The sequence below is a fragment of the Silurus aristotelis genome (assembly GCF_946808225.1).
Source record: "Silurus aristotelis genome assembly, chromosome: 4".
Lineage (NCBI taxonomy): Eukaryota > Metazoa > Chordata > Actinopteri > Siluriformes > Siluridae > Silurus > Silurus aristotelis.
Genome location: NC_139577.1, coordinates 13019510 through 13033517, shown reverse-complemented (window position 1 = coordinate 13033517; position 14008 = coordinate 13019510). Strand labels below are relative to the sequence as shown.

The 14008-nt window shown below is 39.1% G+C and overlaps 2 protein-coding genes across 2 annotated transcripts in view; both read left to right on the top strand.

Annotated features, from left to right (window-relative positions):
• The first annotated feature begins 4392 nt into the window (after window positions 1-4392).
• Window positions 4393-14008, top strand: part of LOC310725217 (uncharacterized protein) — a 222464-nt gene continuing 212848 nt past the window's right edge. The window contains exon 1 of the mRNA XM_083540004.1: window positions 4393-4477. The gene's annotated coding sequence lies outside the window, so the exon portion shown is untranslated. The remainder of the gene's footprint in view (window positions 4478-14008) is intronic.
• Window positions 8378-14008, top strand: part of ppm1ba (protein phosphatase, Mg2+/Mn2+ dependent, 1Ba) — a 39523-nt gene continuing 33892 nt past the window's right edge. Inside the window, exon 1 of the mRNA XM_083540064.1 lies at window positions 8378-8874. The gene's annotated coding sequence lies outside the window, so the exon portion shown is untranslated. The remainder of the gene's footprint in view (window positions 8875-14008) is intronic.

The following is a 14008-nucleotide window of genomic DNA, read 5'->3' as shown; positions in this document are numbered from 1 at the left end:
AGAACTCATTATATTGAACCCATTTCATATAACTGACCAGTGATTTTGGATAATTCGATAATTATTAAATCCTAGTAACAAATGTAATCTGTGAAAGCTTCTTACCACTGTTACATAAGTCAGTGGCCTTTAGTGACCTCAGATTTGAGAATCATGGGCATCAAAAGTAGTTCAAAAGTAGTACCAAGAGATGATCTCTAAATAAGCCAATCCTGAGCCACTAGGTGGTGCTGCAATAATTCAAAAACGCATCTCAGGGTCCAATCTTCGGTCTTGGGTCAGCTTTCCTGTGGATATAATTATATCAGCTGAAGAAAATTCTAGATGAATGAAAATTCACGGTTATTTATATGACACATGCATAGTGCATAGTTGATGTAGTAAAGATTTAGTTTCTCATCTCACAGTGCAACAACCAAAAAACACATTCTTACATAATAACAGAATATATATATATATATATATATATATATATGTGTGTGTGTGTGTGTGTGTGTGTGTGTGTGTGTGTGTGTGTGTGTGGGCTCATTGTTAGTAGCAGATTGTCTGAGGGTAGACTCTTCTAAAGTCTCTCTAATTGTCCTCAGGATCTGGTAGCACTTTCCTAATGGAAGCCCCGAGAACTGTCTGTATGCAGGGTAAAAGTTTTCACATCCACAGCATACAAGCAGGTGCTATTACTAAAAAATATTTAACCAACATTCCATGTAGCAGATTGACAATTGATTAGCATTTTATTCGGGTGGCTGTACTGAACCTCGCTATACAACATTAAATCACTATTGTTAATATCAATAATGGTGTTTTATATAATAAAGTAAATCTAAGGTGGAGTTTAAGATGGATTTAAAAGAAAGAGAGGCTTTTATTTTTCACATTTACACTACAGAATAATAAAATTCTTTCTTTACATACCCCAGATGGGGTTAGAGTATATGGTCAGCTATAATACAGTACAGCTGGAGCAAAGAAGGTTAAGGGCCTTACTTAAGGGCCCAACAGTAGCAGCTTGGCAGTGCTGATGCTTAAACCATCAAACTGCCAAGCATTAACCGTGAGCTTTAACAAGTAAACTACCACATGAGAGCCTATTGGACATGATAATGTTGCAATGGCTGATGGCGTGGTGTCAATTTGCTGTCTGAGATATTAGTTATTTAATGAATGTTTTCTGTCAAAACAACTTATTGTTTATTATACATTATGAAGATTTAGACCATCTTAGATTAAGACAAATACGAAAAAATATTGTAGTTGATAATAACTGGTAATGATTAACAGCGTTTAGGGTTTATCTCGTATATAATATATTATCTAGTATATAATTCACTGTTCATAATATACTTTATATAAACTGTAATACTCAAGATTGCACTATTATAACCATTTGCACATACTGTATATAATTGGTGTACTTTCGGTGTACTGTTTATTTATACTCATATTATTCTAATCATATGATTCATTCATCATTATCTAATTTCATATTAACCTTTACATATGTAAATATTTTACACTGCTACCAATGCACGTCTGGTTAAATGCTAACTGTATTTCATTGCCTTGTACCGTAACATGTTCAATTACAATAACATTTAATCTAATCTAATCTAATTTAATAATTCGGTTCAATTTAATTTCGGTAGCGCTTCTTTACAATGGACATAGTCTCAAAGCAACTTTACAGAATGTAAATTTAAACAAAAATGTAAATATAAGTGAATTATGTGTATTTATCGCTATGGGCAAGCTTGGGGAGATTGTGGCAAGGAAATAATAATAAGTACCTTTCTGAACAGATTTCTATTTTACCACCACTAATAGAAAATAAAACACAAACATGTGTCCATGTATTAACATCGGCTAAATGGTATATTTAATATAATAATAATTATTTTTTTTTTAAAAGCTTTTGAACCAAAGTATCTTCACTAGCTTTGAACAAGCTCGCTTCAGAGCAGTTTTCATCAGCAATTTGGCACAAGCTTTAAGTTAATTTGTCTGTTATTACTCTCCTTACTTATTTATAATATTTTTGGGTCTGTATATCTTGTTACTATACACAAATCAGCCATAACATTATCCAACAGACAGGTAAAGTGAATAACATCAATTATAGGGGACAACTGGTGATGGTTAGATGACTGCATCAAAGTATCTCCTAAAACAGCAAGTCTTGTAGTATGTTTTTGATATTCTGTGCACAATCCAGTCCAATCCAATCCCACAGTACAACTACTGTAGTACAGATCTACAAAGGTCTGCTATAGAAAGGCGTCAGAACACACAATATATAACATCTTATTGTGTATGGGGCTACATAGCTGCAAACTGGTCTAAGATTTCATGTTGACCCTTGTTCATTGCTGATAGCTTCTACAATGGGCACATGAGCATCAAAATACCAATGTACCAATGATCAATGATTAAAGGTGGCCTGGTCTGAGATGGTACAGTACCAGGATGCACTGTGGAAAATAGGCCCAAGCACACCATCACACCGTCGTGTGTGTGTGTGTGTGTGTGTGTGTGTGTGTGTGTGTGTGTGTGTGTGTGTGTGTGTGTGGTTTCTGTTCATGTTTTCTTTTTGTCAGTAAAGGCCAAGATAAATTTATCCTAGGTGTGAATGCTGAGATAAGTTGGCATCTCATCCAGGTTGTAATCATGCCTCATGCTAAGTCTTCCTGAGATAGTCTCCGGATTTGCTATTAACCTGATCAGTAAAAAATGAGTGCAAGCTAAAGAAAATGCTTGATTGCTTCATTCCACTAAAGGTTGCTTATCGTATTCCTCAATTTCATTATTAGACATTAGACATCACACCAGTGCATATACAGTACACGCACACACACACACACACACACACACACACACACACACACACACACACACACACACACACACACACACACACACAAACCTCTTGTTAGAGTATTACTTTCAGAGAAATATGCTTTCTGGAAACTTATCATTTTCATTTCTTACTATCCATGTTTGAAACTTGACTCTGCTTGATGCTGAGAGTTGATGCTGCAATGCGCTGGATCCTCATATCTGCCAAAGATACTTATATTGAGCAATTTGGGATATTCACAGGAATATAAACCATATAAAAATTACAACATTTTATGTTCATAGTAAGCAGACAATTGCTTAATCATTGAAGCAATAACAGGATTCAATTTTAAATGAAAGACTCCAACAGCTGATCTCCCTAATCTTACATGCTGTTTTTACTTGTTACTATAATCACTTATTAGTTTTGTACTGATCTTTAAATAAGACTAAATCTGTCATATCTGACACTTAAACACATCTTTTGTAAAGATTATTGTATTCACCACACATCACAGAAGTTTAGACTACATATCTATCCTGTCCTAACTTTTTTCATTTGACAGTATTTGCACTTCATCAAAACTTCCCTTTGTTATTTCAATACTACGTATAGTGTTCGAAACAAAGTTGACTCTAGCACACTGCCAGACCTGTCAGGCTTTCTAGAAGAGTACTTTTGAAGTGGCATTGGCCTTAAGTTCAGCTCTCCCTATTCGTTTCTGAATAAGACAATCCTAGTGTTCACACACTCCTCCATAGTCTCCATGGTGATGAAAAGCCCTCTGCAGTCTCCATAGCAATGCTTTAGCAGCGCTCATTAAAGCACAGTGCAGGCTTTTTAGCTCTGTGAAGGGTTACACCAAGAAATGGACCACAGACAGTGGTCTTGCAAATCAGCACACGTTACAATCAGAGAGAGAGAGAGAGAGAGAGAGAGAGAGAGAGAGAGAGAGAGAGAGAGAGAGAGAGAGAAATGGACCAAAAGTCTAGATAACTTATAGAAAAATATTGGTAATTCATATTATCATATATTCAACATACTTGCATGTATTGTGCATCTTTATCTTCTAATCTATACAATTTGGTATATACACCAACCAGGCACAGCATTATAACATTGTGACTGGGGAAGTGAATTACATCTCTTCATCATGGCACAAACCCAGCCATTATGGTTGCACAAGCCAGTGCACTCTTAGTGCCGGCCCCAATCCCGGATAAATGGAAAGGGTTGCGTTAGGAAGGGCCAGCATAAAACGTGCCAAATCAAATATGTGCATCAGGAACCAGGACTTCATACTGAATCGGACAAGGCCTGGGTTACCAATGAACGCCACAGGTATCATTAGCCAACAGGGTACCGGTGAAAATTGGGCTACTGTTGGCCAAATGAGGAGAAGAAGAGGAGGAAGACGTCTACGGAGACGACGGGAAAGGAGAAGTGGAGGAGAGTGGATGTTTAGGGCACTTTAAATGTTGGTTCTATGACTGGTAAAGGGAGAGAGGTAGCTGTATGATGGAGCAGAGAAAAGTAGATATGGTGTGTACTCGGGAGACCAAGTGGAAAGGGAGTAAGGCCAGAAACATTGGAGGTGGGTTTAAACTGTTCTATCATGGTGTGGATGGAAAGAGAAATGGTGTAGGGATGGTTCTGAAGGAAGAGTACAGTAAGAGTGTAGTGGAGGAGAAGTAAAGATTCTGGGTTGAGTTAGATGAAGTGGTAGAAGGTGTACCTAGGAATGAAAGATTGGTGATTGGGGCAGACTTTAATAGGCATGGTGATGGGTGGGTATGGCCTTAAGGAGAGGAATGTGGAAGGGCAGATGGTGGTTGATTTTGCTAAAAGGATGGAAAAAGGAACGGTAAATACTTATTTAAAAAAGAAGGAGGAGCATAGGGTGACATATAAGAGTGGTGGACTATATTTTATGCAGAAGATGCAACCTGAAGGAGATTGGAGACTGTAAGGTGTTGGAAGGGGAAGCCATGGAAAAAAGCCATGGAAAAGGCATATCAGAAGCTGTATGAGAAGTTGGACACTAAGGAAGGAGAAAGGGATTTATACCGATTGGTCAGGCAGAGAGACCGAGCTGGGAGGGATGTGCTGCAAGTTAGAGCAATAAAGGATGGAGATGGAAGTGTGTAGACTACTGAGGAGAGTGTGTTGAGAAGGTGGAGGGGGTATTTTAAGCAGCTGATGAATGAGGAAAATGAGAGAGAAGGTTGGATGATGTGGAGATGGTGAAGCAGGAAGTGGATAGGATTAGTAAGGAGGAAGCGAGAGCAGCAATTAGGAGTATAAAGATTGAAACATCAGTTGGACCAGATGACATACCAGTAGAAGCTTGTAGTTGTTTTGAAGAGATGGTAGTGGAGTTTTTAACCTGATTGTTCAACAAGATTTTGGAAGGTAAGAGGATGCCTGGGGAATGGAGAAGGAGTGTGCTGGTACATATCTTTAAGAATAAGGGAGATGTGCAGACCTGCAGTAATTACATAGGAATAAAGTTGATCAGTCACAGCATGAAGTTATGGGAAAGAGTAGTGGAAGCCAGGCTGAAAGAACCATATATAAGCAATATTATGGTTTCATGGTGAGGAAAAGCATTAGGGATGCAATATTTGCTTTGATAATGTTGATAGAGAAGTATAGAGAAGGTCAGAAAAAGTTGCAATGTGTGTTTGTGGATTTTGAGAAACCATACAGCAAGGTGCCAATAGAGGAGTTGTGGTATTGTATGAGGAAGTCAGGTGTGGCAGATAAGTATGTGAGGGTGGTGCAGGACATGTATGAGGACAGTGTGACAGCAGTGAAGTGTGCAGAAGGAATGACAGACTGGTATAAGGTGGAGGTTGGATTGCATCAAGGATTGGCTCTGAGACCTTTCCAGTTTGCAGTGGTGATGGACAGGTTGACGAAATGGGTCAGACAGGAGTCTTCATGGACTATGACGTTTGCGGATGATATTATTATTTGTAGTGAGAGTAGGAAGCAGGTTAAGAAAAACCTGGAGAGGTGGAGGTACGTGCTGGAGAGAAGGGGAATGAAAGTCAGTAGGAGTAAGACAGAGTACATGTGTGTGAATGAGAGGGAGGGCAGTGGAGGGGTGCAGTTGCAGGGAGAAGATGTGGTGAAGAGAAGAGTGATAGCAGGAGTGATTTGTGATAGAAGGAGCAATAGTGAAAGGGAAAGTTTATAGGACTGTGGTGAGACCTGATATTTTTTTTTGTTTTAAAAACAGTCGCAGCGAGTAAAAGACAGGAGGTGGAGCTGGAGGTAGCAGAGCTGAAGATGTTGAGATTTTCGTTGGGAGTGACGAGGATGGACAGGATTAGAAATTAGTTTATTAGAGGGACGTGCAAAGAAGGGACATGGTATATTGGTAGAAGAATGCTGAGGATGGAGCTGCCAGAAAGGAGGAAATGAGGAAGGCCAAGGAGAAGGTTTATGCATGTGGTGAGGGAAGACATGCAGGTAGTTGGGTTGAAAGAGGCAGATGTAGAGGACAGGGGGGTATTTAGACGGATGATCCGTTGTGGCGACCCCTAATGGGAGCAGCCAAAAGAAGAAGAAGAAGATTTAAATTGGTGCAGTGGATAGTTGCTGACACAGCTCCAGTGATTCAGGTCCAGTGAGTTTTGTGCTTCTTTCCTACTTTTCAAAAACATGGAGTTTCTGGGTTTCGCGGTTTCTTCTTACCTCCCAAAAACAAGAACTCTCTGGGTTTTGTGGTTTCTTTTAACTAACAGAAACATGGAATATCCCAGTTTTGTGGTCTCTTCTCCCTCCCAAAAAAAGTCTCTGGGTTTGGTAGTTTCTTTCTACCTCCCAAAAGCAAGAACTTTCTGGGGTTTGTGTTTTCTTTTACCTCACAAAAACATGGTCTTTAGGTTTTGTGGTTTCTTCTAACTCCCAAAAACATGGGGTTTCTGGGTTTTTGTGGTTTCTTGTACTTCCCAAAAACATAGAGTCAAATAATTCCTATTTGTTTTTATAATAACCTCTTATTATAACCTCATAATTTTGGAGTGTGCTTGTGAAGATTTGTGCTCATTCAGCCACAAGTGTGTTATTAAAGTCCAGTTCGGAGTAATGGTTAAAGACACTAAATAGTGTTGCTTCCACATAGTTCCTAGCTGAACCGCAGCTCAGGTTACTGTCTGTGTGGCGTTTCTATGAATGTTTTTTGTATGTCCATAAGAGGTTCTCTGGTTTCTATCCACCACGATCATGACAGACATAAATCATGTTCTGAAGATAAATGAAAGTGATCTCTAGGCTTACAGAAGTCTTAAGAGACCAAGCATTATAATATTTTTTCTTTTCAAATATTTTAACTTTTTCAAAAGTTATTTTCTTGTGATCACGACTTAATTATCCTGTGATCTTGATCTAATGGTAGTAGCTGACTCATGAATTTTGTCTATTTTAGTTCTTCTTAACTGAACCCCAGTGTTTGATACTATCTTTCATGATATTTTATTAGATGGATTGTAGTCCATTGGAAATAAAGATAAGTTCTTAGCTTGGTTTACATCTTATCTTTCTGGTCGCACTCAATTTGCTCAGTTAGGCTAGCTCAAATTGGAAATTTCAATCATCAATGCAGGTGTCCCGCAGGGCTCCGTTCTGGGCCCCTTACTGTTTATCATTTATTTATTGCCACTTGGTGGTATCTTTCGGAAACATGGTATCCAATTCCATTCTTATGCTGATGACACCCAGCTCTATCTGTCCTTAAATCCTAATTCTGACCTTCGTCCATCTCCTCTTTCTAACTGTTTGTCTGAAGTTAAAGTTTGGTTCTCAAATTACTTTCTTAAATTTAACAGTAGTAAAACTACTAAATTGGTTCTTGCTCTACTCACCTCACACATGGACTATTTCAATGCTCTTTTTTGGTCTACCACATAAACTCCTACTCCTACAAGTTCTTCCTTATATGCCTTTGGCAACTATGGGAGCTCAAGCTTTTAGCTACGCTGCCCCATACCAGTGGAATTTACTTTCTCTTAATTTCTGCAACAGCAACTCTGTCTCTATTTTCAAATCACAGTTGAAAACATATGTTGCAGTGATGCTGCCTATGCTGTTATGTCGAATACACAGAAACAGGTCACGAGGAATGTTCTAGATGCAGCAACATGGATAATAAACAACATGGATAATAATCATAACCATTTGTGGCATCGGCATGGGCGCGTGGAGAGAATTAAGTCATGATCAAGAGAAAACAACTTTTGTTATGTTGAGATCATAAGAAAATTAAGTTGTGATCACGACAAAGCAACTTGTTACGTCGAGATGACGAGAAAATTTAAGTCGTGATTACGAGAAAACAAGAAAGAAAAAATATTATAGTGCATGGCCTCTTACGAATACCATACTTGGCATAATTCTAGACTAATAAAACTCTCAGATGTTTCTTTATTTTTGTACTATTTTCTGTTTCACACATCACTCGTGTTACATAAGCACGAGCTTTCTCGAGCTGCACACAAACCAGTTTTAGCAAGTCAATGAGGCCTCTGCAGCACCTCAGCCAATGGCAGAGGAATGACAGGCCTAAGCCACGCCCCCTTGCTTGCGTCCCCCTCGCGCAGCTCCGCGCAGGCTGCTGGCCGTCAGCGCTGGAGGACGTCATCTGATTAGACCATGTAGCCTCGTTAGCTCCAGTACCACTTTAGCTTCCAAATCTCTTAACGTTCGCCTTTTCTTTTCTTTTTTCCTCACAACCGGCACTGCGCACAGGTGTCGTTCGGCGTTAAATATGTCCGAAAAACCTTATCACAGGACATGTAATTGGTTTGGGGATCTATTCGAAGCGACCGCGTGAAATTAGCCGCATTTGCTAGCCCTTCTGTTACGTCGAGCCAACCGACAGCTTGCCCCGCAGTGCTAAGCGGGTCTAAGCAACCGTGTGTTTGTGTGTGTGTTTCCATCCCCGCCGCTGCAAATTACATGTCCAGAGAACGGATTCTGGTTCCGAAGTCATCGTCTGCTTGGTACGTGGAGTAATTACACCCTAAAATAAGGTGAGTCGCTTTCTATTATTTGAGTAGAAAGCTAGCCATGAGCTAGCGGGTTAGCTAGCTGCGTTTTATAACACCTGACGCTGCCTGGGACTCGCTACCTACCTACCTACCTGATTAGAGAACTCTCCGTATAGCTAGTTTTCCTAGCTGAAATGTGTTATCTTGATATCTCTGTGGAAAATTATAGACTTTTTGGAATAGTAAAATAGATTTCTGGCATCCAGGCCAACATTTAAACCTGGATATATTAGTCAGACACAGCGCCAGTTCACCCCTGAGCTCCATCGTGAAGTTACAAATCTGTCATTTACAACTGATTTGTGTAATGACTTTGACAGCTATAAGACAGTTCTACAAAGATTTAGTTTCTTGTTTTTTAATGTGAGATTCACGATGTTAGTAATCAAAATCACGCTGTTAAGCGTCAGAATGTAAATATTTTTAAATGCCATGTTTCAGTGCATTGTATTGCAGCAAACTCAGCTTCAGCGTCTCTGTTCACTCCACTTATGGAGACTGTGGGTTTCTTTATACCTTCCAAAAACACAAACAAAATTCAAGCGGAATGGTGTGCAGTTTAAGATTTCAAATCATTCGAACTACACTCTAAACTCTTTAAAGCGTCCTAAGAGCGTCTCCCTGTTTTTGTTTTTAAATTGCATTCACAATATTGTGAGGGTAACATGTGGGCAAATGACCCAGCTTCTCATTTGTGTACATTTTTCTAGCAGACTTGGCACTGTTATATGGGTCTGCACTCCTCCACTGCACTGGTTCATTCAAATAGAAATGGGTGTGCTGTTTGAGAGCAGGTTTGGTATTTCAGAACCGAATTTAACGTAACACACACACACACACACACACACACACACACACACACACACACACACACAGCAGTTTAATTCGGTTTAAACAAAAAAAAAATCAGCCGCAAATTTGCATCTTCAATGTTTAGACTGTAATTTATATTTATTTAGTTGAACTCCTCGACTTTACTTAGGGATTAGGATGTAATGCCACTAAGTTCTAACACAATAACGATTTGCCAGTGATTACAGTGTTTATTTACGAGCTGCATGGTGTGCTGAACAGTTTATTGTTCGATTTAATGTGGAAAATCCAAGAGTCTACTTATCTTTCAATCTGTCTCTGTATCAGTTTTTTTGCTTTCTCTTGCTCTCTTGCTCGCTCTCTTGATTTCTCTTCTCAGGTTCCAGTATTCAAACATGCTGTATAATTCTAACTGATAAATGATTGGTCACAGGGTATTAGTGTCCTTTGCATACACAGGTCTGAATAAGCAGTTAACATGTCTGAATGGTTAAGCATTACCTTTTAATCTTTACCACCAAGTTAATTAATTCTTGGTTATAAATAACAGTTTGAAGTGGTTGTTTTGTCTTTCTACATTTGCTAGAGCCATAGACACTGAACAGTTGAGATTCATCAGTTTTGAACTTGAATAACGGTGAATAAATGTATGCTTCTCTTAGAATTATTTTTTATTTATTTATAAAATTTTCAACTCCTGAAATAATCAAACTTATAATGGTGCTAGAGAACTATTCTCTTCTGGGCAATTTTTTTCCCCCCTGTAGCTAGTCTCAGTGAGCTGCCTTCAGATAAATAACTGCATAACTTAAACTCTTTGCCTGGTTGGGTTTTTGCCGTGTTTGCTATCTGACTCCAAACAGACATTTTGGCCCAGGTACAGATGTGGTGGCTCTCAAAATACCCAAAGATAAACGTACTCTTCTTTAGAACAGGCATCATCTGATGTAGCCCAGGCACGCACACATGAGCACTACAACAATCCTCAAATTGAAGGGGATCTTTTGAGTGAAATAGTTGAAGGACGTCCATATCTGTTTCACCATTTTTATTACTTTATCTGCTGCAGGCTTAGTGGTTATTTTCATGATGAAACTGGACAGTTGTGGTGGTGTGCACATATGCATAGCAGGGGAGGGCTTATTAGTTTGAAACGCAGAGAGAAGTAGAAACCTCTGTATGTTGGCTAGCGTACTTTGTGGCTCCAGTTAGCGGCCAGATAATGATCCAGTTTTGTCCATGGGAGAGTTTGGACTTGCACTGAGGGTAAAAGGTCACAAAATGCGTAGTAAGTGCAGAGCTTTTTGAGAGGCTCTGTTTAATGTGCCGTAGGCAAATATTGTAATGCCAGATTAAACCATTGTGCAAGTTATTTTTCTTTTTCCTCTTACGTAAGTGATGTTTTATGCCATGTCTGTTTCATGCTAAACACAGTGCAATATAAACAGAGAGTCACATATTCTATTACTGAAATAATTTCATATTAAACTACTGGTGAATATTTTTATATGGATGTGCATATTTCCATTCCTTTTATTATATCATGTGAATGCCATGATTCATTAGAATAACCACAGAATTACTGATACACATGAATCCTCTGTTTATCGTGGTGGTTACGTTCCAAAGCCACCCGAGGTAAAAAAAAAATAAAATAAATACAAAAAAAAGGGATAAACGGACGCCACCCCAAAAATGCTATTTTATGTATACAGTACTGTACTGAATTAACATTTTACTTCATTTTATAATAAATCAATTTATTTCTATTAATAAATTTCATTATTTTAACATAATACTCCATAAAAACAATTCCCTATAAGTTTTTTGGTCTAACATGCTATCTGCGGGAGACCGGCAAAAACAGTGAAACAAATTAGTTATGTGGCAAATGCAATTCCGCAATAAACCGGGGTTGTGATATTCAAACCGCAGTAAAGTGGGGGATTACTGTACTATATGGCCAAATGTATGTGAAATACCTGAACATCATACACATGTGGTTCTTCCTCTAACTGTTACCAAAAAAAGTCAGAAGCACAGAGTTGCATATGATATGTCTGTGTCCTCTAGTATTACAGTTCTTATTATTGCAACTATGGGGCCCAAACCTGATGAAGCATAACCGTGTTACATGGTTTGCCAAAGTTAGTGTAGTAACATGAGTAGCCTGCACTGAACCCCAACCCCACTGAACACATTTGGGGATATACAGTGAAATGCAGTCTGCACCCAAGGCTTCCTCACCAAACATTACAACTGGACATCGCAAATGCTCTTGTGGTTGAACAGGCAAATCTTTCACTGAAGAGTGGAGGATAGTATGACCGCAAAGTGGGATCACATTTGAAATAGATGTTGAATTACACATGGGTGTGATTGTCAGGCATCCACAGACCATTGGCCATGTATACTGTATGGTTTCCAGTGTTCTTAAAGTCTTTATTCTCTCCAGATGAAGTGCCGTGTTGCTTTTTGTGTTTGTGCTCTTGTCAAAAATTATCCAAGCGTTTCTGTAATCTGGTCAACATGACATTCCAATAGTGAAATATTATTCACGTCTCTAGTGGTGTTAGTGTGTCTGTGTTTAGATACCTGGTGACATGTTGTGTATGCAGGAGAGTCGTTTGAGCTTGAGCATCGTTTGTGTGGCACTTTATGCTTAGTTTCATCCATATTTCCATGTACCCGTGTGTTCACAATTGACAGATCCTGTCATTTGTGCATGCTACTATGACCCCTAATGCTGTAGTTAAACAATGAAGTTGTCATATTACTGTGAAGTGCATTATGTTTACATCTACCAGATGAAGACATTTGTTTTGCAAAATTCGTTATGATGTAGGTTCAACAACCAAAAAAAAAAGAAACTTACAAGTCTTTGTGTAACTATGATATAAGCTTTTCTAATACTCAGCAAAATTAGTGGAACCCGCTTATCTCGTCCTCGGTTACCTCGACAACCCTATTAAGTCGACGTTTTTGAAGTGGAACCGCCAAATTCTCGATTTGTCTAAGCATTTTTTATCGGTTATGTCGGAAAAATTTGCCATTTAACGTCAGTTATCTCGGTGCAGCCGCAGAAGAACTCGCGAAAGTGGCGGAAAAATCAAGCCTTTCAGCTGCTACAGGTGTTGTATTGTATACTGGTGAATCTCTGCTGTTAGTTAGTGCACATATGCCTTTTGTTGTTAAATGTTATGCGATGAACGGGAGGCGAAAGCCGGGCTTGGTGGCGCGGAACATGAGATGACCATCCAAAATCATAGAATGAACACCGGCAGGATAGGGGGGGGTGCGCGGTGCGCTTTGGGAAGAAAAGAGCAGCCGTTGAGAGAGTGCCGGTGGGAAGACACGTACCGGGATACGCATGCGCGATAACAACGACCGCCGTGAACCAACATATACCAACAATAACGGACAGTGAAAATGTGGAAGTTTAAATAGGAGCTGGTGATGATGCTAAACGAGCACCATATGTGCGCGATTGAAGCCGGGAGCTTCAGAGAAAGCGGCCGAGAAAGCGTGGATTCCTGACAGATAAACATGTACTGTATGTATTTTTATAGCATGCCTTCATCAAACAAATCGCGGCAACGCTGTTGTGTAAAAAAACCCTCCAAAAACAAGTGCATGTATATTCTCATTTATTAACGCACATCATGTACATAAAGAAATTTCAAGCACGTTAATATATTGCCGCCATTTTGATTTTCGTTTATCTCGATCATCGGTTACCTCGATGCTTTTTGGCGACCCCCTAGGACATCGACATAAACGGATTCCACTGTATTTGCATTGTTTAAGTATTATGTTCTTGCCATACCCATTCTTCAGGTATAAATAACTGAGGTGTGCTGTTTGTTTTTGAGATTGACAGTTTCATTTTAATTACCGCTCATCACCCACGTCTACTTAGTCTGAATGTTTAATAGTGGGTGATCACATTGTAAAGATGATAATTTCAGCTTTATTTTCAATGTTAGATTAGCATCTGCTATGGATAAACCACTTTAATGCAGGTTATTTTTAAGGCCCACGATACAGGCTGAATGTATAGGATTAGATCAGGAGGTTGTTTTTGTTACCATAACTCCTTGTGATATTTAGTTTTATAGTGTGTTGGTTTTTGTCAGATTATTATGGTCACTGTCAGATTATTATTGTCTTGAGATTCCTTGATTAGAAGAAAGCCTCTACTCCGAGGCCAGCAGTGCATGGATCTGCTGTGTGGTTTATAAAATTGAGTTATCTTGTTAGCATCTGGAAACCTTCTGTACCTTCTGATGCTTTTTTCTTTTCT